The following is a 26343-nucleotide window of genomic DNA, read 5'->3' as shown; positions in this document are numbered from 1 at the left end:
CATGACCTGAGCTGAAGGCAGAGGCTTAACCCACTGAACCACCCAGGCTTTATTTAATTTAGAGATAGATAGGGAGAGAAAGGGTGAGTGGTGGTAACGGGGGAGCAGATGAAGAGAGACGAGCAGACAGGGCTCAATCTCATGAACCTGAGATCATGACCCGAGTCAGACACTTAACCGAATGAGCCACCCTGGTGCCCTCAGATGAAAAATGTTTTTAGAGAGAAAGTTAGCTTGAGTGTTTTACACAGTAGCAAACTGGTATATTTCTACAATATGTTTTCTGTTCTAGGCAAAATATTTACAATAGCATACAACAGAGTTGGAGGTAAACATACAAGAGCCACTGAGTATACATTTTCCCCCAATATATCGAAGCCATACAAATATCTGTCTCTGTGTAGCAGGAAGGATCTATGACAAGCATTATTTAAAATGCCTCACTTGTTGTCTTGGGTTTGGCAAGGTTATGGAGTCTTTGAGTTTAACTAGGGAGAAATGTGGGAGAAGTTGCCTTCTCATTGACAAAGCACGGTTAGCTCTCACCGTGAGGAAATGTACTCATTGATGACTGTCTCCCTGGGCAGAAAAGAATAGGAGTAGAAAAATCAGTGCCAAAATTATGAGTGAATGTTGAAACCAAGATGGATACAGAACAAATACGACCCCATATTTCTATGGTCTCGCCGGGAGGAATGTAGGCAAGCAAGGCAGAAGTTCGGTAGAAAATGTGCCGGTAAATGTTTGGTCTCTGGAGGAGAAAGCATCAAATTTCTTCCCGAAATAAACCTTTTCAGCTTTGTTGTTATGATTGTTTATTTTCTGTTACCCTTCTCCTAGATTTCCAGTCTCAAGACAGACAGGAGTTGTTCTCAATCTTTCTTTCCTCTAGCTTCCAGTGCAAAGGATCCATGGCTCTCTATCTGAAATGTCTTTTCGTTCCACCTCTTTCTTCCTATTGGTCTGCTTTCACCACCCTAATTTGGGTCTGAATGCAGAAACTAACCCCGAATGGATGTGCTCTGTCTTCTGTAGTCCCAGCACTCTTTGTTTGCATCTCTCCTATAATATTTATCAAATGGTGCCTTGCTTTGGTTGGGTTTGTATTTTTGTATGTCTTACATCCCCACTGGATCATAAATAGATGTCAGGCAATGTTTGCTTTATGCTCAATTTTTCCACAGCATTTAGCTCTCTGTACCTTGTACAATAGAGCCTCAGTATAGCTCATAAATTGAATTAAAAAGTTAATAAATCATTTCTCGAGGCCCAAGAATCCTATGGTGCCTGATGGGAGTAGAAGCAGAATACAAGTACAGATCTGAGCAGTGGTAGTAATAGTATTAATGACAACGACATTGACAGCAGCTCTGTTGAGCGCTTATAGATATCGAAACCCATCTGTCTCTCTCTCTCTCTCTCCATATATATATATATGTATATATATATATACACACATACACACGCATACACATATCTCAGTTTATATGCATATAAAAATCATTTTCTTCTAAGAACAAACAAGTTGGAGTGTTATTTGTCCTTGTTTTTTACAGATATTTACATCATTTTACAGATTAAAAAATTGAGGAGCAGAGAATTTAAAACCCTATCCAAAGTCATTCATATAGCCTGTAAGCATCACGATTAAATTCCAGTGCCTGACTGCAGAGCCCACCATAAAGCAGGCTATTGTGTGCTTCAATCTCTCTAACTGTCCCCTCCAGATAATAGAGAGAAAGCATGTCTTGGGGTGTCCTCATGCTCTGTCTTCCTCCTACTCCTGCAAAACCTTTCCAACCCTTGAAGTAACTACTGTGGAGCTACCATAAGTGTCCCCCCGCCCCCAGCTCTGTGAGTCCAGATGCCCAGCTTTGGCATCTGGCATTTTGCCAGCCCCTTGGAATGGGGCAGGAAAGTTGGGGTAAGTTTGTCCCCAGGAGGTGCACCAGGGCTCCTCCTGGCTCCAGGCTTCCCCATGGAACTCACACACTGGTTGGCGGAGACTCCCTATACACAATCAAAATGCAAACCAAGTATCAAGAGAGTGATGATGAAGAATGAAAGCTGTATCAGGATGTTGGAAGGGGGTGAGGGGCTGTTCTAGGTCAGGTGGTCAGAAAACAACTCTCCCTAAAGAGACAATTAATACAAGGTAAGAACATTTAGGGAAACACCCTGAATTCAGGCACTGCCTCTAATTAGAACATTCTTAATTCATTTGGTCTTTGCTGTCTTAGGAGGAAGAGTCAATTATACTAAAAATAGAATCTTAGAAAATAACTATTTTTGGCACCTGGGTGGCTCAGTGGGTTAAGCCTCTGCCTACGGCTCAGGTCATGATCTCAGGGTCCTGGGATTAAGTCCCGTATCAGGCTCTCTGTTCAGCAGGGAATCTGTCCCCCCCTTCCCCTTCCTGCCTCTATGCCTACTTGTGATCTCTGTCTGTCAAGTGAATAAATAAAATCTTAAAAAAAAAAATAAAGAGTCTGAAAGAAGGGTGTCTTGGTGGGCTCAGTTAAGTGTCTGCCTTCAGCTCAGGCTCAGGTCACGATCCCAGGATCCTGGGATCAAGTCCCACATTGGGATCCCTGCTCAGTGGGGAAGCTGCTTTTCCCTCTCCCTCACCCCTACTCCTGCTTGTGCGCACATGCTCTTGTGCTCTCACTCAAATAAATAAATAACAACTAAAGAATAAAAGGAGTCTGAAAGGCCCTGTTGGGGCTAATATGGGCAAAGGCAGGAAATGGAGAATCTGTTTGGGACACACCCCTTCCCAGCCTCCTGAAGCCCACATTCTGAAAACCTTTCCAACTTTTCCACCTAGAGGCTCTCTTTGTTCCTCACCCACATCCTAGTGCTGGGGACCCCAAGCTCCCCTCTGCTGGAGTCCAAAAACTACTCCTAGCAAAGGGACTGACCCAGGCACTTGCAGAAAAGCCAGCATGTGTGTGCCCACACACACATGCACGCACACACACACATCAGCACGCATACACACATATATGAACATATACACAGATTTACAGATGCACTGAAAAATCGTATACACATCAGCGGGCACACACACAGAGGCACATACATATACCCACAGATACATACATGTGCACGCACACACACACACACAGATGCACACAGACAGAAACACACTTCAGAGTCTTCAAGTTCCCCTCATCTGGTTTCCTAAAAGAAAAGTGTCACAAAAAGGCCCACCAAGACACCCTTCTGAAAAGGGACACACACACACACACACACACACACACACACAGGCACATCGATAGTTGCAGAGACAGACAGACATATAGACACACAAATACACATAAGCAAGGAATATTAACTATCTTGTGAGGGATATTTTGGGAGTCTTAAGTCAAAGGGAAATCTCCTATTATTAAATTTGAGGCAGTTGAGACTTTACCAACCCAAGTCAGGAGGAGGTCAGAGATGGGGGAGCTTTCTCAGTATTCTAGTGAGGAGGCCCCCCAGGCCATCATCTGCCCAATCTGTGCCCAAAAGCAGTCCTGTCCATCAGCAGCTTCTCAGTTTGATGTCCTTACGGTGTGGGTCTTAGCTTTCAGTCTCTGAAAAAGACATTTCAGGAATATATTTTAAAGCAGATTCCAGTCTATTATTAAAACACCTGTTCAATCTTGAGACCATTTGTGACATAGGAGGAATCACCAGGAGAGAGAAAGAAATGGTAGTACAATTTATTCGTTGTCTTACAATTCAGTTTTGAGGAGACTAATCCCCTGCATTTCCTGTCAAATAATTATGATAATTAATAAAACTCTTTCCCTTCATATTTATAAAATTACACTAAATGCAATAGATTAATTTCTTATATGTCACCGTTTGGGGCACAAAGCAAGAAGACAAGATAACATTACTTATTTCAATGCCATTCTCTGCATTTTAGCCTCTGATAATCAAATTTCTACGACTGCATGGTCATTCGTGGATACATGTCCATTTCCGAAAAGCTCAGCAATTACCGGCTCTGCTGACATGATACAAGGGAATCCAAACATGCTTTGTTATTTACCTTAATACATCTTAGCCCTACTCTGTATTGATCATCTGCAAGCCCCTGTAATGAAACAGAGGACTTAAGCTCGGTAGTGAGAGTGTCCTTGCTGTTCTTCCTCATGCCCATCAAGTCCATTAAGAGAAACAGCTCAACAGCATCAGTTTTAGGTCAATGGCTTTTAAAGCAAAGATTCTCTACCACAGAAAGACTTTTCCCAGAAAGGCAGAGAGATGATACAGAAAATTGATACAGGGAAGCATATGTTGGAAAATAAGAGGAACACAACTGGCTTAATTATAAAATTCAATCCAAAAAAAAAAAAAAAGTCAAGCAGGCTAATCTTTTGAATTGCATAACATAGTTTCTATCTTTTCCATCCTTCCTTGCATCTTTCTTTTTATGGCTCCCTTTCATTTGTCCCATGAGACATGAATTATATCAGAATACAACTGAAAGAATTATGTCACAAAGGGTTGTAACTGGGCTCCACGGGTTGAACTCAGTTGGCAGAAAGGTAGGTCAGAAAATTAATTGATGTGGTCTTGTCAGAGGTTGCAAAGATCACGAGCTTTGGGTTGGAGAGAGGAGGCTGGCTTTGAGAATCCTCATCAGTCATTGGCTTGCAACGATATTTGAAGTTTGGTAAGAGAAGTCATTTAACTCCATCCTGGGAGTATAGAAACTGAGAGAAAGGAAATAAATGAGTAAAAAGGTTTGACAATATAACTGAAAGCAATTTGCAGATATCAACCTTTCAAGTACAGGTATTATGTTCACAATTTGTTCAATCAACAAATACTAATTGAGCATTGACTCTGCCATGTGTTGTGCCAAGCACTGCACATATAATGGTGAACAAGATTGGCAAAGCTCCTGCTCTCATGGAACTTACAGTCTAGTGGGAGAAATAAACAATAAACATTTACATCCATTTTAATACTAGAGACAGATGTAATGAAGAAATATGAAACCATGAAATGAGCTAAAAGATATGTTACTTGAGATAACACTGTGTGCCCTGAGGGAAGAAAAAGAGGAGGGGGCCTGATTTGTAGCCTTTGGTGAGTTTGCAGTGTAAATTCTCCCACTGTGGATAATTTTGGCTTCATACATGACGTCACTGAACACAGAAACGGGATGAGATGTACTGGCTTCTTGAAGTCTGGCACAAGCCTCTTCCAACATATCCCAAGTGAATGGAAGAGACTTCCATGAAAAGGCAACATTTGAGAGGAGACCTGTAAATAGAGAGGTACTCAGTAATGCAGACTGATGAGAACAGGGTTTTCCAGACAAAGGGAACAAGCACTGAGGCAGGGTCTTGCCTGATAAGTTAGTGGAACAAAAAAGAGGCTGATGTAGCTGGAGAAGAAGGAGCAGGAAGGAGAGGCAGAGCCAAGGTCATGGAGTGCTTTGTAGATCCCCGTGGGGTCTTCAGATGCTACTCAGGTGTGATGGGAAGTAGCTGGAGGGATATGAGCAGGACAAGATGTGTAATGTGACTTATCTCAGAAGGCTTCCTCAGGCTGCTCAGGTTGGGAGCCGGCAGGGGCAGGCAGGAGGGGAAGCAGAAAGACAAATTTAGAGCATTTGTCACTTATCTAGGTAAAAGATGATAGCAGATTGAATATGAGGGATGGTGGTAAAAGTGGTGAGAAGTCATATTTGGGATTTATCCATATTTAGATATCATCTGTCTTTCATATGCACATACATTCACATATGCATACATGCATATACATATACACACATTTATACATGCATATACATATACATATTTGAATTCCAGAAATTTTACTCCAGAGGCGATATGATTCGCCTGATGTTAAACACAGAGGAAATGGCAAAGCCAGAATGATGCAAAAGCCACATCACTACTGCTAGGGATGAGACGCTAATGGGGGAATAAGACTCTTTTGAACCACAGGGTTTGAAGATGAGCCTGACTAATAAGAGATTTGGGATATATTTTGAAGCTGAAATAGGCAGCTTTTTCTTGTGAATTAGATCTGAAAAGCAGGATAAAGGGAAAGGTCAGTGATGTCTCCATAGATTTTATCTGGGCATCTGGACTAATAGTCTGGTCGTAAAGTGTGTTGGAAAGTATTAGAGAAGAACATATTTATGGGGAAAAGCAAAGCATTTGGCTTTGGATATGCTGTTTGAAATCCCTCTTTGATAGCCAGGAGGCACCACGGGAGGTGGTTCGAGATGGAGTTGAGTTCGGGAAAGAGGCTGGGCCTATAGAAATCAGCGTGGGAGTCATCAAGCTTGTAAATGGTACTTCACTCCATTGTATTAGATGAAAAACCTAATAAGTGTAGCCAGAGAAGATATGTGAAGAGACCCAATGCCTATAAAATTTACATATTAGATGACAGGAGAATCCAGCAAAAGTGATTGAGAAATAAAGGACAGTGAAGTAAAAATAAAACAAGAGAATTCCAGTCTCCCAGAAGCCAAGAGAAAAATATGTTTCAAGAGGAGAATAGCCAGCTTTGCCAAATGCTCTTCAGAAATCAAGAAAGATAAACCCGAAAACTGACAATCAGATTCACCCACATAAGGGTCACTGCTGACCTTGACAGAGTTTCAGTGGAAAGGAGATTGGGGAGGGTGCTGGGGTGAAGCTTCATCGAAGTCATTTGAGAGAAAATGGTAGATAGGGCAATGGAGAAAGTCAATATAGAAAACACTTTCAACTTTTGTTTTATAGCAGAGCCAAGAAATGACTTAGTAGCTATAAAAGCATGTGGAATCAAAAGAGTGATTTTTTAATAAAAATATTACAGCATATTTGTGTGCCAATTGCAGTGAACCACGGGGAAGGGAAACCAGTGATACTCTAGAGAAAGGAGAAAATCTTAAGAACAAAGTCCTTGAGTGGCAGCTTAGGAAGAAATCCAGACAAGTGGAAGGGAATATTTTTCTCACACTGGAATGCAGACCATTCATCCACCAGAACAGGAAGAAAGACAGAGTATAAGGCTACAGAGGCAGCCCTGTGGAAGGTTGGTGGTGAGCAGGGAAGGACACGGTCCTAGGATCGCTTCTATTTTCTTAGTGAAATGAGAAGCCAAGTGATCAACGAACAGCACATGGTGGAGACCAAGGTATATTAGAGGTTTGAAGGGTGAGGAAAAAGGGATAGCCGCCCTGTGGAGAACTGGGGAGTGAATCAGCTGTAGGGCTGCCTGCCAGTGCTGAATGTTCACTTAAGATTTGCTATCATGAATACAATGTGAGGCCAGCCGCCAGTTAACATGGCTGCCAGCGTCCTCCAGTGAAATCCAGCTGTTGGAGGGTAGTTGAATCTGAACGTCGTTTGATTTCATCAGGTTTGGAGTTTTCTGAGGCACAGAAGGAGGAAAAGAGGGGCAAGGAAATAGATCAAAATGCATGGGAGCGTGTATAATACAGACATACCTCGTTTTACTGCATTCAATTTATTGGGCTTCACAGATATTGCTTGCCATATATTTTTTTTTTAAACAAACTAAGGGTTGTGGCAACCCTACCTCAAGCCAGTCTGCCAGCTGCATTTGCTCCTATTCAGGTGTGTTTTTTTCCAACAGCATTTGCTCATTTTGTGTCCTGGTGTCACATTTTGATAGTTCTCACAACATATCAGACATTTTTTCATTATTACATTTGTTATAGTAATCTGTGATCAATGATGACGACTCACTGAAGGCTCAATTAGCTTTTCTTTTTATAGCAATAAAGTATTTTTTAAATTAAGGTAAGTATATATCTTTTTAAACATAATGCTATTGCACACTTAATAGACTATGTAGTATAAATATTACTTTTATACTGTACCGAGAAACTAAAAAGTTTATTTGATTCAGTTTATTGTGACATTCACTTTATTGGAGTGGCCTGGGAACTGAACCCACCATACTTCCAAGGTATGCCTGTAATGGTCTACGGACTCTAAGCTATGCAGTGAGGAAAGTGTATGGTGGTGGGGGAGCGGAGGTACCCTTGTGATTGTAGGTACCAATGGATGTGAGAACCCTCGTGGGTCAGGGGTGAGGGGCATGAAAGGCAGTAGGTTGAAAATATAGAAGGAAAGGACCAGAAAGTAGAATAGTTCATTGAGATCTTGGAAGTGGTGCCCTTACAAATCATAACAAAGTAGACTGAGGAGTTTGTTTTCGTAATTATCAATTGTAGGCTTCGCCCCTAATAACTGAGCGGTAATCTTGGACAGGTAGGGCTCAGGCACTGGTATATTTTAAAAGTTTACCAGGTGGGGCGTTTTGCCTTCCAGATCTCAGGGTCCTGATCGAGTCCCTCTGTATCTGCTCAGAGGGAGCCTGCTTCCTCCACTCTCTCTGCCTGCCTCTCTGGCTCTTGTGAATTAAATATTTTAAAAAAAAAAAAAAAAAAAAAAAAGTTTACCAGGTGATAACTCTGTATCCAGAGCTAGGAGCCACTGGCTTTTGGAATTGTATTTTAATAGGTATGGCACAAAGCCTGGGCATCAAGATTTTAGAAATCTCTTTTAGTTTTTTTACTTTTTTTCCAAAACTTCTATTGTAGCAAAATATACATAACATAAAGTTATTATCTTCATGGAATATCTTTCTGTTTCTTTTGCTTTCAATCTTTTTGTGTCTTTGAATCTAAAAGGAACCTCTTGTAGACTGCATGCAGATGAAGCGTGTGTGTTTTATCTGTTCTGCCAATAGCTATCTTTTAATTGGAAAGTTTAATTCATTTACATTTAAAGTAATTATTGATAAGGAAGGACTTTTGTCATTTTGCTATTTGTTTTCTATATGCCTTATAGCTATCTTGCCCCTTGTTTTTTTGCATTAATATCTCCTTTTGGGTTTAGCGGGGTTTTTTTGTTTGTTTTCATATATGTATGAATGTATTTATTTATTTAGTAGAGAAATATTTAAATTCTTCTCTCATTCCTTTTTGTGTTTATTCTAGAGCCATTTCTTTTGGTTACCATGGGGATTGCATTTAATATCCTAAATTTTGAACACTCTAATTTGAATTTATACCAGCTTAACTTCAGTAATATTTGAAAACTCTGCTTCTTTATAGCCCCGCCCCTACCTCTTTTCATTTGTTGAGGCCACAGAATTGTATCTTCATACATTATGGGCCCCCAAAACACAAGCTCCTTCCTTTAAATGCACTAACCTCTTAAATTATGTAGAAAACAAGATTTGGAGTTACAAACCAAAGCTACAATAATACTATCTTTTAGACTAGTAATCATTTTGTTTTCTGGTTTTGTTTTTCTCTGGGAGTATGTGTAGCCAGCATAAGCATCATGACTGTAGTTCAAACAAACAAACAAACAAACAAACAAAAAAAAACCACGGTTTATAGGCACGGTTATGAAAAGGTTCAGTATGAGGGTTGCAGACTCTTCCTAACTGAGCTCCAATGTGGACTTCTCCACTGTCCACTCTCTAGCTCACTTCTGGGGAGTTGCTTCATCTCTGTAAACCTCAGGTTATGATCTGAATCCAAAAATTAAAGTTTGCCTAATGAGGTTTGTGCAAGGATCGATGTGATGTCTGTTCCATTCAGCAGCCTGATGTATCAGAAGGGCTTATTCAATGTTAACTGTTACATCATTGTCCCCCTTTGGGGTAATATGTAGATCTGGGGGGTTCAGGTCTTGTTCCAACAGTAACATGTTTTTGAGACTTTTAGGCAATTCATAACTTGTTTTAGGACATCAGTTTTCTTCTTTGAAAAATGAGAGGATGTTGAAGAATTGCAGTTCTCAAGCTTTATCCAACATCAGAATCATCAGAATCATCGGGAGTTTCCGATTCAGCAGCTCTGCTGTCATGTTTGAGAATTTGCATTTCTAATGAGTTCATTCTACCATCTATTGATATTTAGCAGAGGGTCAAGAACTTGTGTAGCCATGTCCAAAAATTAGTGAAATGAAAGAATTTAAAGAATCTGGAGTGAAAGACCAAGAATGCAAAGGCTGAAAGGAGTATTGGTGTTTGTACACTCCCCCCGTGTATGCAGAAAAGAAGCTTAGAGAGGAGCCCCTGCAGGTCCAAGTCAATGCAAATCTAGAAAAACACCCTCATTTGGACCCCCTGTACGGGATTGCCCCCTTGTTTCCTTCAGCTCATGCAGCACCTGGAAAACAGGTTTAATAACTTGGACCTAATTGTAGCAGTGTTTGATCAGCCAGATCCCCAACCAGAGGGTGTAAATGGGATAACAATAAAAATAATAATTAACATTTATTGAGTCTTTACCAAACGCCAAGTGTACAGAAATAATGTTTGTCATTCGTTACCATTATTAACACTTTCCAATAACTTCTGAAAATCCCCAGAGATGTCTCATGTCTCATGTGCGCTCACAGATGAGTTGGTATCTCTGCCAAGTGTTTTTTTTTTTTCCCCTCCAGTTTATGTCCCTTCCGTGATATTGGATGCTGAAGTTGTCCATGGAGGATTGGCTGCCTATACCATTTAGGGTGGCTGTTCACCACCACCTTGAGGGCTCTCCCTTGAGAATATGATGAGCTGGACACACACCTCCCTGCCTCCAATCACAGGTACAGCCCTCTGGAGCCTTCAGTGTGCCAAAGCCTCTCTGTGTTTCAGGCAGATAGTGGAGGACCTCGGAAGCACCTGCCCAAACTAAAAAGCTCCTGCTCCCTCAGGGAGATAGCGTCACAGAGATAGCGCTGTCTAGATTTCTGACTCAAACAGACTTTGAGTTTCTGAGCCAGGTGCAGGTGATGGGAAAAGTGATACAGGGTCTTCCCGCTTTCATCCCCTTTCAGGATGATCGGTTTGCTCACTCTCCTTTTCATCGGTTAAGTGTTTGTCCGTTGCCAATTGGGTTTCTCAATTTGGTATCAATAACCTGATTTAAAGGGAATTCCTTTAAGAATTTGACGCTCCTAGAGCCAGAGAATCAGTTTTTGGTGTTTTCATGATTGCCTTTGTCTGCGATTTATGAATATGTAAGTGAGAATTGACAGATGATGAATCAAAGGACTGCTTAGCAATTTTTAGGTTTTTTATTTGAATGAATTTTAGAATTACAGAAAAGCTGAGAATAGTCTGAAGTTCTTTTTTATTCCTCACCCAGCTTCCACTGAAGCTAACATCTTGTATATAACCATTGCACATTCTTGATGTCAAATTTTCTTATTCTGATGTTAACCTTAATTACTTGGTTAAGGTGATATCTGCTGGTTTCTCCACAAAGTTATAATCTTTCCCTTTGTAATTAATAAATACCTCAGGAGAGATACTCTAAGATGATCCAAGGATCCTTTCTTTTCCCTCAAACTGCCCTCCATCCATTTTAGCTGCACTATTTTATCTTATCTGCAATAATTACTGTGGTATTTGCCTAATAGCAATTTCTTATTTCTTTATCTCTCCATTTCTTAGTTAGAGATAGAATTCTTTTATAAGGAAGAATTCATTCAGTCCTCTAGCTGTATCAGTATGGACTTACGGGTATCCATGTTTTAGTCTGTGGGTTAAAATCCAATGCTATCATTATTTGTATTATTGCTCTAATTGTTCCACTTTGGCCATTAGGAGCTGCAGTGGGTTGGCTCCTGCAGCAGAATAAATTTTTACTGGAAACTTGGATTAATGTCATTCCTTTTTAATTGTAGATTGTGCACCTCCATAGCATTATAATCACGTGTGGACCTTGTTAAAATATAATCCTTATCTCCAGTCTCCATGTTCTGATTCAAGAGATAGGGTTCGGGCCCTGTAATCTTCATTTTAACAAAATTCCTGACGGATTGTTAAAACTACTGGGCCTCAGAACATATGTGAAGAAGGCTGGCTGACTTAGAGACAATGTTTCATTGTATATTCTCCAGATTTTGTATCCATGTATCTTTATATATTTCCATCTACATTTTTATCAATCTAGTTACCTACCTTACACACACACACACACACACACACACACACACACACGATTTGTTACTAGGTATTTTGTTTTATAAGTTGCTTTGTTTTCATCATTAATTTCATGAAACTCTTTGCATGTTAATGAAAATGCTTTTGCAGTCCCATTTTCAATAGCTATTATATTTCGGGCATCAGAGCTTGTTAGATTCATTTATTATTATAATGTTGTGCATATACATCTCAAATATAATGGATTATTTCTTAAGAGTACATTTATAGAAAAATGTTGACTCAGAAGTTATTCAACAAGTTAGGTCTTTGGAAATATATGGACCATTTTGCCCCTATTGGCAGTATATAATGGTGTTTCCACATTCAGACACACACACACTTCAACCAAAATTTAATCACATTCTTCTTGTAAAATTGGTAGTAAAAAAGGTACTTAATTATTATTTAAAGATTCTTCATTTTTAGGAAGTTAACCTTTGCAATAGTTTTTTTGGCCATTTATATTTCTTCTCATGGAGTGCGAAGTTGAAAGAAACTATGTTTCTTGATCAAAGAAACCAAATGGGAAAGCAAAGGTTTTAGGAAGAATGAGTTTGTGACAAAATGAAGGACTGATCATGCCTTTGAGAGCTGGAAGCGATGTTGTTTATCTACTTAGCTACAAAAACAAAACAAAACAAAACAAAACGCATACAAAATCTGCACCCTGTGTGTACTCCCAACATAGCATTTCCCACACTGCTTTGTCAATTTGTCTGTCTCCCAAATTATGAATTGTCTCTCCCTTAAGGGCAGAACTTTATCTTGCTTGATTTGTACCCCACCCCTCTGTGTATATCTACTAGAATCTTTGGCATCTAGTTGCATTCTTGGTACATGTTAGCTGGAAGAGTACAAGAAAATCTCATTTATAGTTAAACATCTAGTATCATCCTTGCACTGAAAGGAGAGTATCATTCACTTTCTTAACTGAATATTGGAAGTAGTAGTATCTTGATTTCCATTTAAAACAGTCATGTATTTTGCTGCCCAGAGTAATTGTTGTCTGCTGGCTTACTAATTTTTTTCTCTTTTATCATGAATGCCCTGCTATTCCAAAAAAGATAGTCTGTGGGCTAAATTAGTAAAATATAAATAAACTTTTTTTAAAAGATTTTATTTATTTGATAGAGACACAGTGAGAGAGGGAATACAAGCAGGAGGAGAGGGAGAAGCAGGCTCCCTGCTGAGCTGAGAGCCCAAAGCGGGGCTTGATCGGAGGACCTGAGCTGAATGAAGGCAGACGCTTAACCATCTGAGCCACCCAGGCACCCAGAATATAAATAAACTTTTAAAACTAAAGGAAAATTTCTAAAAACTCAAAGTAAATCAGTTATTGCTATGGATAATAAAATTTAATTATAAGATTTCTGGGACCCAAGAAAAAAAGGTGAACATGTCAAGTTGTATAATTTTTATTGTCTCTATGCAGAAACTCAATGGGGAGAAACTAGGAGAAAAAATCATTTCTTCACAAAGACGTCACCAAAATCTTTATGTAGAAAACCTATCATCACCATCAAGGACAATGTGTCCTACTAAAGTTTTGGAAGAAAGAAAAAAATCTCTCTCTCTCTCTCTCTCTCTCACACACACACACACACACACAGAATATCTATATTCTGCATATAGATACAAACATTTTTTAAGGATGCAGTAGAATAGCTAAATTCAATAAGCACATTTTATATCTAAGTATATTGCTCTCTGGATATCGTCTTTGTATAAAAACAGAGCTCAGAATACAGAATCATGGCAGAGAAGGGAACTAGTGCACAGGTGATCTTATAGGGGTATTAACCTAAAAGTCTACAGGTACATGGATAGGCTTCAAAATATCTTTACATTTCCAAAATTCTTTGCAATACACAGATATTCTCAAGGGAGAAGACCCATATCTGCTTCATATTTTCAAAGGGGTCATCAATCTAACCTGCTTGAGAACTGCCTAATCAGAGTAACAGATATTCTCTAAGTCATTTCTCCTTGAATGTTATGCTTTCTGGATAATTTTTAAATCCTTATTCCATAATCTGAGAACCAGGAGGAAGTATCATGGGGTGGGAGTGAAATAGGATTTGTGCTCTGGGCATGCAAAACCGAGAGGGCTGGTGCCATGAGGGAGCTGATGGATGGCCAGCTCTGGCTTCTCAGGTGGGTCCCTGCTTATTGAATAACTCCAGGCCATAAATTGCGATTGCTTCCCTCCTTTTCTAATTTCAAAATCTCTCATTAAAAATTTACAGTGGGCAGTCATCCAGCGATTTATGACTATGTCTAGACAACTGAAAAACACCAGACAGTGGCAGGGTCGATTTGGGGTTTCCGTTTGTCTTGGTGACCAGTTCAGATCAGGGCAGAGTTGATCAGATCAATTAAGTGAAAATCAGATGTTAATACCCCTGGAGATATTGACCCAGAGAGAGAAACTAATCATCCCCTCTGGGGGGTGGCTGAGGCCACAGATGAACATCCATTCTTTTGTTTACAAGCATGTGTCTACAGCATCACTGCATGACTCTACCATAACAGGATACCACGGATTGGTTGGATTAAAAACAGAGATGTATTTTCTCACAGTTCTGAAAGCTGGAAGATCCAGATGCTATCAGGGTTAGTTTCCAGTGTTCTGGGGTTTCAGACAGCACTGTTCTCCCTAGATCTTCAGATTATCTTTCCTCCATGCACAGGTGAAGTTCTCTGGGGTCATGTCCTCTTCTTATGATGACACTGGTCCTATTGGATAAGGGTCCCACTCTTACGATCTCATTTACCTTAATTACTCCCCTAAAGGTCCCATCAGCAATTATAGTCACACTGGATGTTAGGGCTTCAATATATGAGTCTGGGGGTTGGGACACAATTGACTAACTAAGACAAGAGCTGCTGAAGTTTCTTGTGCAAGTCAGGTGACATCCCCTTGTTTTTAAACAACCTGCCTTAATTATCACTGTGACAGTGAGACCTGTCAGCTCTCTTTGAGAGGGACGATCTGTTAACACACATAGGTTGTCCAGAAGCCATCTAAGCTTTATCAGCATTGTTACCAATGAAACACATGGAGGGGCACCTGAGTGGCTCAGTCTGTTAAAGTGTCTGCCTCCACTTCAGGTCATGATCCCAGGGTTCTGGGATTGAGTCCTGCAACAAGCTCCCTGATCACTGGGGAGCCTGCGTCCTCTCCCCAGACCCCTTGGTCGCTCTCCTTCTCACTTTCTGTCTCAAATAAATAAATACAATCTTTAAAACACACACACACACACACACACACACACACACACACACACGGAGACAGGCAGAAAACATTCAGGATACCCAAAGGGGAAGACTGGGCAATGATGTCTCACAGCCATTAGAGATTCTTTACTTCCAGAAACAGAAGCCTTGGGTAAATAATGTCTTATAATCTGTGTCAGTGGAGTGGGGCTGAAACAGTGAGACTGTATGGTTCAGTGCCCAGGTTTTCCCATTCTAGTGTGTGCAGTGGTTTGTTCCTGGGGTAACGGGCTATATGTAATTCTTAATGATGTGGCAAATTGGAGAATTGTGGAAGCACAGGACATGTTCAACCTGTGTGGGAAGATCATGGGATCCTTGAATTTTAGAAATGGCAACCTTACAAAATTGAGGATTCCGTAGAGTCTCCTATCTCTGTTTGGGGCTTCATGCTTCAGGAAACATTTCTGTATACCTTCTGCCTGGCCGAGGCTGACACCAGGTGTGGACACCTGGACAGAGCTGGGCTAGCCAACTTTTCTCTGATATGGGTTTGGAATTGCAACTGAAAAGTAACAGTAAATTTTTGCTGGTGTCTGGAATGAAGAGCATATAAAACCCAGAAGCTATGAGAAATTTGTATCCAAATGGACCCAGGGAAAGCTGTTTGGCCGAAATAGAAGAGGGAATTAGATATGCAGAGAATGACAGACATGGCTAGTGGCGAAGTAGAGAAAGAGAGTCAGCACGTTCAAGAGCGCGAGAGGTGGCAGATAGGGTGGCAGAGAATGAGAGAGTAGTGACTTGGTTCCTCGCAGACAGAGGCTAATTTTGATTGGCAGAGCCATCTCCGTGGGTAGGTGGGTGGGAGCAGTTCATTGAGTAGAAGAAGGGAGACTCTGGCGAGCTTCGGAAATTTCCCCATGGTTTTGCTAGTTCTGCAGTTCAGACTCTGGTCTAATACTTAACATAACTAAACAATGCTGCCTTCTGGAACGCTCACAAAGCTATGAACCTTGTAGTGTAATCCTGAAGGTATAGCTTAGCACAAAGAACATTAATCCATGCAACGAAATCCTTTTAAAATAGCTCAAGAGGTTTATATATAGATCCCAGAAATATTTTTTAAGTATCTTTATTGCTCCTCGCTGACTCTTCACACACACCACAGATATTTCCTTGCATCTTGCTGGAGTGACCTGCTTCTAGTAAAACACCCTCTGCCTTCACCTAACAGCCTTCTGAGATTCCTTTCACCATATATACTTATTATCTCTTATTATCATGCAGAGGGAAAGCAAAGGCTGCAGATACTCCACCCTTAACATTCATATCCCTGTACACTTATCGTAGAATATAAAAAGACCATAAAATCCCAGAATTTGGGATCCAAGGAGGACTTTTGGAATTATTAAATCTAGACAGTTCTACAAATGAGGATGCTTGGTCCCAGATTGGAGAAGTACTTTCATAAAGATTTTACCTTTAAGTGACAGCAACCTCATAAAACAAATATATTAAAAGGGAAAATTACTGAACTTCTCATATAATTGTCCAGTGCGAGAACCAGAAGAAACTTTGAAATCATTTCTTTAGACTCCTTGCATTGTGGGTGAGTGCACACCAGCTGTTGTAGCCAACCCAAAAACTTCACTGAAGTTTAAGAGAATCCGATGGTTTAACCTGGTCCTCAGAGTGCTTGCTTTATCCTCTTATACCATTGGCTTTTAAACATTCTATTATTTTAATGTAAGAAATAGGATTGTAATTTAGATAAATTGGTATAATCAATTCTAATTGGTAATACCAATAATCCCTTCAACGAAGCAGTGTTTGACACTCCTTTCCCCAACACACACACACATACACACACACAGAGTCATATCTGTTTATCCCCATTCTACACCTTGCAACCTTGGAAGGTCACTGAGAAACCTTGAGGGCTCTACAAAGCAGAGTTTGGAAGTCCTTATAATGTACTAGGGCAGTCCTCATTTCTGTAATGTATGGCTGGGGAGCACTCAGGCTTTAGAAGGAGAATGTGTCTAAGAGAAAATGCATTAGCCCCAGAAGATTGTATTGTAATGTACATATTTCTGCAAAACAACATAGAACAAGGGGAATGGAATCAATGAGAAGGGAGAGGAGATAAAAACAAATTTGAGATCTGGCCTAGGTGACTTATTAAAAATCGTTATTTATCTTTTGAAGAGGTCCAAATGTATGGGCTTGTTCTGTCTGTTAGACTGAGGATCCATCACTAATTGATAGATGTTTGGACCAGAAAACTGGTTGTCATTACTCCCCAACATAGTAGTCAGACACAAATCATTTTACCAATTCCCAAGCTGCCTGCTAATCTTCCAAACATCTTCGCTTTGTCGGGGATCTGCTGACTTCATTAAGAAATGAAAATATCGCCCTTGCGTGCACATGTTTACTCTTGGAAAGGTACACCAGCAACCCTGAAAAGGAATTCCCTGGACATTCTAAATAATGAAAGAACATGGGCTGGGGGTATTGAGGACGAGGATTAGGATGAACAGAGGAAATTTTACAATCTAATAACAATGAGAGGCAAATTTTTTTTTTAAGTTTTTTTTTTATTTTTATTTTTTTATTTTTCTTTATTTTTTATAAACATATATTTTTATCCCCAGGGGTACAGGTCTGTGAATTACCAGGTTTACACGTTTCACAGCACTCACCAAAGCACATACCCTCCCCAATGTCCATAATCCCACCCCGTTCTCCCAAACCCCCTCCCCCCAGCAACCCTCAGTTTGTTTTGTGAGATTAAGAGGCAAATTTTAAGGAATAGAGTGGAAATGAGGAATAAGAGGATGGCATTTCTTTTATGATCAGTTAGTGGAAGAGCTCCAAAGCTGGCTTCCCTTTATTCATCTCCATCTGTCAAATACCCTACTAAAGGCCTATTCTAATAATGTTCTTCAACTACTTTGAATTTGAAATGTCACTAGTATAGGAAATAGAGATTTTTCTAAAATTAAGTTTTCATATTTGTTCTCATCTACAGAAAACAACCAAGAGCCTAAATGACTTTTTAAAAATAAAAAAAAAAACACATGTCTTAAAATACATATTCTCTGTGAATAAGAATGTGATCTTTTTGATTAAATAAATATAAAAGGACACAAACACAAATATTTTTAAAAGTAACTTAAAAGGTTAAAGAAGAACAAATTTAAAAAAATAAATTACATTTAAACCTGAAAGGATATGACCTCAGGGACAGACTAAAAAAGTTGTAGAACATATTTTCATAAGACATTCATACTTAGAATTTTAAGGACCCTAGGTAGAAACTGGCTTATCTGAAGTTCAGACCAAAAAGAAAAAAAAAAAAAAAAAACACCTCTTCCATAACTCTGGTTCTAATAGGCTCTCATTTTATCTATATTAAAATGTTCTTTTGAAGAAATGAAAGCTATCATTGTGCTACTCTTGCCCTCCTTTTAGAGCTCCAAAGTACTCTGGTTATAGACTCTACAGAAATTCTTGAACAAATAGATTTCTGTGTAAGAAAATTCAGAAGCAAAGCATAAATCCGTATTATGATCATGAATGGTATAATTAAAATTAATACACTGTATCGAAATCACCCCCCAAAGAACTTTTATTTCAATATCTGCTTTTATAATTTCAAATAATTGCAAACTGAAGTAATGAATGTATTCATATCCAAATTCATTTGGCATGACTCTTAACTTAGATTGAACATGGGGAGGTTTGCAAATAAACAGTGTGATTATCTTCACTCTATCATGGGTAATTTTCATTCAGGTTGGTTACAACAGCTAATTGTGTGCCTGGGCAGGAGAATTAAGGATAAGAATAATATTGCTATTATGCCTTAATAGGATAAGCAGGCAACAGTTTACATGTACCATCAGTATTTTTATTTTGCAAAGGAAAGGAAAGTGTTTGGGAAATGTTTCAAAGTTAGTGTGCTGTGGTGCAATAAACTCTGGAAGTGGAGATAAAAACCAATTTGAAGTCTCATATCTATCATTTATTAAGCGTGTGACCCAGGGCAACTCAATCATTTGGGGCTCAATTTTCTCATCTGTAAAATGAGGAGATTGTACCAGAGAATTTCTCAAACACCCATCAGAGCTAATGTATTTATGAGGACAACTGCAAATGCTCATAAAACATCTTTTAAAATCAAGAACATAAAATGGAAATTATCTATCACTGAATAACTTAACAGCAAAAGACTACAGGTGGCATGGACTTCATACATAATGAATAAATAAGAAAATATGACTTCATTCCCACATTTGAGAAATTTAAGGGGGGAGCATAGCTGAAGACCTGGGACTTTGATATTGATACGAAATACAGAGAAACTGTAATTAAACTCACACACACCTGGGGCGCCTGGATGGTTAGTCAGTTAAGCAGCTGGCTCTTGATTTCAACTCAGGTCATGATCTCAGGGTTGTGAGGTTAAGCCCCTTTTGGGCTCTGAGCTTGGAGGCTGTTTAAGCGTTTTTTCTCTCTCTCTCTCCTTCTCCCTCTGGGCCCCCACCCCCATGCTCCTGCAGTCTGTCTCTAAAAATAAAATAAAAATAAAATAAATTTTAAAAACCCACACCTTTTGTCTTAATATAATTGCATTCTGTGTTAGATATAATTTTTGTTAGAAAAAAATGAAAGGATTTTAACTTTTATCATTTGGGGATTTTAGAGGAGAAATTACTGTTCGCTCTTTTGGTTTAAACATTTCATGTAATTATGTGAGTTGAGTTGCATAACTGACGTCATGTTACATTTTTAGATATTTGCTAAAACGCTGAATATTAATGTTCATAGTTTTCCTCTATTATCTGGGAAACAAGAAGTACACTTTCCTTGTCTCAAACCTTGTCGTGGCTCTTGAATGTCTTCTAGGTCCTAGGCAGTGGGTTTCTACGGCCTAAAGAACAAAGGAGCCCTGCAGGGTTTCCTCAACTAATATTTCTTGAAGGAATAAATTCTAGCCTGTGTATCCATCAACATGTAGTAGCGCTATGGCCATTGGTCCCTCTATCTCTTTCCTTTTGGAGATGAGGGTAGAGTTTCATAGGACAGAATAACTATAAACTTCGTTACTCCTCTAGGGTAACACAGAAACCTTGTTGTCTTGACAAACCTCCTCGGTACAGCTTTCCTGCTGCAGAGTCAATGCTCACCAATTTTGCCTGACACAGCCAATGGGTGGCTGGACCAGCCCCAGGCCGGATGTGGGGCTCTCTCTCACAACCTCCCGCCTTGCATCCCAGGGTTGAGTTTGGATGACATGATTGCAACCATTCAGATTTCCCTTTCTCCCCTCCCAGGAGTGCTTTGACTATGTCTTTCTCTTTGATCCTGTCCCTGGAGGGCATTATTCAACTAATGGTGAATTTAGGAAATCATGGAATAATAGTAATATCTGTGGTGGAAAGAGAAAGGGGGAATTCCCCATAAGCCCCTCCCATCCAACAGTGTCCCTCCACGTACACCTAGCAGATTCCATCAGTAATGAGGACCCCAAGCAATGTGAAGCATCAGGATGGGGGAAAAAAGTGGAAAAACAGGCCAAAATTACTGACCAAGAGAAGAGAATAGGGGGAGATTACTGAATGTAGACTTGATGGGACAAATTTCTTATAGTCCGTTCTGCCTCAGCTACTCACCATATTTGATGAAGGGAGCGTTCTGCCCCATGGGCCTTGCTTCGATCTGAGTTGTTTAGATTCAGTCTGGCTTCTACAGATTCAGTCTTACCCTCTGTTATAACCCTTGCCTCATGGATAGGGTTGGTTGCCAGATAAAGTGCAGGATGCCCAACCAAATCTGAGTTTCAGATACACAGCGAAAAAAAAAATGTAGTATAAATATGACCTAAGTTTCCACAGGTATTTACACATCTTCTATTTTGATTTGTAAAATCTGACATCACGACTCACAGATCCATCAGCATAGTCTGACCCATGGTTCCATTTTCTGTTCATTCTCCTGGAGGATTTTCTGGTGCTCTCACTGTTAACTCCATCTCTTGGTCTCCAGATGCATGTATTTGTTATCGGTGAGCAAATCCCATGTGCCAATATGGTAGTTTAAAACAAAAGAAAAAGAAAATTCCACAAGCATGAATCTTAGGTGGGCATAAAACTTAGGTCAGTAGATCATTCTATGCCTTTCTGAGACCAGCTGGATGTAGAATTTCCAAGGTTAAAGAGAAGACCAGTTCCTCATATATCAGGTCAATGAGAAGATCTGGCTTCATAGAATACAACTGGTTATGATGATGTACAGCCAAATTCCCCCAGGAGGTTTTTTTTTTTTTTCTCTAACTCTAGAGGTAGCTACCTTCTCCCTTATTTAACACTTTCAGCCATTTCTAGATTCTATTCCTCCCCACCCCCACTTAGGTATAAAATGGACTATGACATTCTGGAGGGAAAGATTCATTTCATATTAACCTGGGACCTTAGTGTCCCCTCAAAATGGACTAATAGAGTGTCTTAAATATGTTATTCAAAACATTTATTTATCAAAAATAAGCTTCTAGTTTTGGAAGAAATAAATGGTCTATTTATTATGCATATCAGATTTAAAATACACCATAATCTTACAGTATAGTAATATACATACACCATAAAAATATATGCAATTATGTAGTCACAATACACATGTTATTTATGATTTATTATTAATAGTGATTAATAATGCATAATTAATTATTCAATTAATTGCCCCCTCTCTTTTCACTCTAAAGTATTCTTACTACTTTTTTGTTCTAGGTCCCCTAATGACCCACCAGTATCAAACTGCCAGCAGCAGCAGAAGGATTTTTTCCTGCCTATAAGTGTCGATAAATGGAATACCATTAGAAGTTTTGCATTTCTTTGTTTAACAGAATTTGCAGAGGTCCCTTGCCTTGAAAACTACGTGTTGTAGGAGTGGTCTTCCCAATAAAACTGGGAATTACCTTGGAATACATTGTTTTGCAGATCGAGATTGATCTACTCCATTATTGAAGAGCTGAACTTCTTTGGAGAAGCAAATCTTTTTTTTTTTTTTTTTTGTAAGATTTTATTTATTTATTTGTCAGAGAGAGAGAGGACAAGCAGAGTGAGTGACAGGCAAAAGGAGAAGCAGTCTCCTTGCTGAGCAAGAAGCCCAAAGGACTCCATCCCAGGACCCTGGGATCATGACCTGAGCAGAAAGCAGACACTTAACTGACTTAGACACCCAGGCATTCCAAACCAAACCTTTTTTGATGGAAAAAATATTTCTCAAAAAGCCAATAGGTTATGATAAGTGCAAACTTATAAAATGTTTTATTACAAAGGATTTGGTCTGAACATGGTCCAGGTTAGTAATCATTAGATATGGGTGCATTTAAATGACCATTTTCCTTTGTCTGTTCCTAGCCAATGTGTATCTCTATCACAGAAATTTCAGACAACTCTGTACTTAAAAAGCAATGTCCTATGCACCACCCATCATTTCTCCTTCCTTACTCCATTCCGAACTCTCTTCAAATCCAACTTTCTCTATGAAACCTTCTCTGTAGTAAGCAAGTTGCAGAGAGGCTGCCCATAACTACTCCTGAGAAACTTTATTAAACACTCTTTTTTATGCACTCCATGGGAGTTAATGAAGGTGCCCTCTCTTCCTTTTTCCCTCAGCACTTTGGAATGGAGCATGCCGCAGCCAGAGCTGCCCGGCCGCATGGCTCCCTCCGTGAGGCTCTTTGATCTCCTACATGGAATGAATTTACTGTTGCAGTAGGCAGTTTTTGGTGGAGAATAGCAGAAAGTGAATCTTCTTATCATACACCAAAAGGGAAATCATTGGAAGAAAATGGGCTGCCTAATGGGATCATAGGGCAGCTCGAAGAACATGCCTGGAAGCCTAGGGATGAGAGCGGCAGGGACTGCTTAGCAGCCTGGTTGGGCTCCCACTGTTTTCAGACTTTGCATCATGTTGCTCCCAATTCTGATTTCAGGAAGAAAACTTTATATTGGTCTCTCCACCAGCCTTCCTCCCTGCTTGTCATAGGCAGCACAGGGGAACTTGAACAGTTTCATCAGGCAGTACCCACACACCAGACAGGGATTTCACCCAAATAAGAACAAGGATGCTATCCACAAAGGACAAGGAATTGTTTCCTAGGCAAGTAAAAAAATCAGCCAATAATCACAATACCTTTACTAGAGTTAGTGGCACAGAAACATCTGGAAATCACTTAACACCCCTGTTGCAGTAAGAAGTAACACAATAAAGGAAAGGAGTGTGGGCATTCGATCCAGAAGCACTGTATTGCCATGCAATAACTAGATGACCAGTCCTCTCTGAGCCTCCATTTCTACATCAGCAAAAGAGCTTCACCTCAAGAGGTTATTGTGGGAATTGCAAGAGATAATACGTGAAAAGTACCTTGCTCACTATCTAACATCCAACAGACAATTCTAAATAGAACTAGTTTTACCTTCTTTGGTCTATGGCCAGCATTGTCCCCCAGCAATTCTATGAATAACTTTGGAGCTTTTTGCTAGTTTTCAGGCAAGTATTCTCTTTCTAGAAAACTCCATCCACATGATGATGTTACAGACCCTGCTCCCATTTTTCAGGAAGTAATGTTTATCCTGCTCTTTTCCTGGCTCTTCCATGTATGTATGGTGTCTTACATTTTGTTGTTGTTGTGTTCACTTTGGTCATGTATGCCCTTTAACTCAATTCCACCACCACCACTGTCACATGTCTCACCTTCCCAACCATGCTCCTGCTTTTCAGTGTTCCCCAAGTCAGCAATGAGCATCATTGTCTATTCAATTGCTCACCAGAACTTGATCATTTTCTTAATTATCCTTGACTTCTTTCTCTTGCCATCTTGTCCCAGAGTCTATCAGTCACCAGGTCCGTGGATTCTGCTTCCCCAACATGTCTGGATTGACCATTTCTTTTCACATCTACAACCAGCACCCAATCCACCCAACCAGTAGCCACTTCTTTGCTGCACTTCTGTAGAAGCTTTTGAATTAATCTCCTTATGTCTACCCCAATTAGCCTTCCATCTTTTCTTTACATGGCAGCCAGACTTACTCTTCTAAACAGCAAACTGTCCATGTTTTCCCCCTGCTTGGGACTCTCCTGAGTTGAAAACAAAACAAAACAACCACAAAACCTTCTCCTGCATTTTTCCTTTACTCACTCATAATAGTTCTGATGCCAGATGTGTGGGGAATTTCCCCACATCAAGCAAATCTATGTGACACCAGCTGAATGTTCTACAATTCAATTCCATCCCAACGTTAATCATGGTTGGCACAGACTCCACAGGTTAAGCACTCTGTCACACAAGATTATCTCCCACTTTGGACCCCAATCACAAGTAACAGGTCCCTGTTAACCATAACTTTTGTCTAACTTGGCTACAAATTGAAGGTTCCTACAACCACTTCTTGGATTAGATTATTTACTAAAATAGTTCACAGAACTCAGGGAAACATTAACTTGTATTTACCAGTTTGTTATCTAATAAAGTATATGATAATGTATACAGATAAACAATCAGATGAAGAAATTTATTGAATGAGGTCTGGAAGGCTCCCCATCAACAGGAGACTCATCCCCATGGAGTTGGTAAGGGATATATTTACCAAACCTTGTACTTTGATGATTTTTATGGAGGTGTCATCATATAGGCATGATCCATTATTAACTCAATCATCAGCCCTTCTATCCTCCCTGAAGGGAGGGAATGAGGCTGAAAGTTCCAAGCTACTAATCATGGCTTTGTCTTTCTGATGACTAGCCCCCAAACCATAGCCTACCAGGAGTCACTTCATTAGAACAAAATACACTCTATCCCCTAGAAAACTCTGAGGGATTTAGGAGCTCAGGGTCAGATGTGCCTTTCATTCAAAAAACTACAAAGGCCTCAGGAACTTTGTGTTGGAAACTAGGATCAAAGACCAAAGGTTGGAACAAAAGATTGTCCCAGCACCCCTGTTTACAAGAGTTTTAGCAGCACTGTCTGTGTCAGGAAATGAGACAGACATATATTTCTTATTATTTCACACCATCCACTGGCTTTCCTATACACTAAGGATCAAAACCAATGTCCTTAACATGGGCAACCAGGCTGTACATGTTCTGGATCCTCTGTGTACTTTGGTGGCTTCACCTAGTATCTTTTCCTGAAAATCACAAAGTTGCAGCCAGGTTGCTTCTCTTATTGCCTCAAAAGTGCCCCTTTTGAGGGGTTACCCACCCTTCCCAATTCAGAGACTTTATGCTTACCATTGTTTCTGCTTGACTGTTCATTCTCCAGCTAACTATGGCTTACCCTTCAGCTTCCAGCTTAGATGTGTGTTTCTCAAGAAAGCCCTTCCTCATCCTCCTGTCCAAATTAGGTTTCACTGTGAAATACATCCATGGAACTCTACTTCACCTTTGCACTCATTTTGATTCTCAATATAATTTATGTAATTTTTTTGGTCTTGCCTATTGTTTTTCACATCTCCTAGGCAATAGATTTTATATAGCAGGAGCTAGCTCTGTCACAAGTTGGTGCTCAAAAATATTTAGCAAATTAATGACTGTATGAATGAATGATTTCAATGAGGCACATACATGGCAATACACTTGTGAACATGTGTGAATAATGTAAATATAAATATTCTTTGTATTCATCAGAGGCTTATATAAAACTGTGTCACTTTTCCGTTGCACTTTATTTTCTGTTGACCTCAAATAATACTATAGGATTGCTTCACTTTTCTCCTTCCTTTTTTGCTTTTTTTTTTTTAATTGTTCCTTTTTGCTTTAAGATTTGGTATAGGACTACCATCAAAAATATAAAATGGCTTTATTTATAAAACAAGTAAACATTTCGGAAACTCTTCAATGCATATAATTATTTTTATTAATTTTATGAACAGCTATTATTTATTGAGAGCTTACTCTATACCAATCAGCATGTCAAACATTTTGCAGGCATTTATTCCACCCAGCCCCCATCCCACAAGTGAGGAACTATAATCATCACCCCCATTTTACAGAAAAGAGATGTAAGGAATTTCCGAAGTTGTTAAAGATAACATGGCTACTTTTCAGAACTGGCCCTTGAACTCAGCCCTTTTCAAATTTAGC

Source organism: Mustela putorius, unplaced genomic scaffold (assembly GCF_011764305.1).
Source record: "Mustela putorius furo isolate JIRA1106 unplaced genomic scaffold, ASM1176430v1.1 tig00000275_pilon_pilon_pilon, whole genome shotgun sequence".
Lineage (NCBI taxonomy): Eukaryota > Metazoa > Chordata > Mammalia > Carnivora > Mustelidae > Mustela > Mustela putorius.
This window is presented reverse-complemented; position numbering follows the sequence as displayed.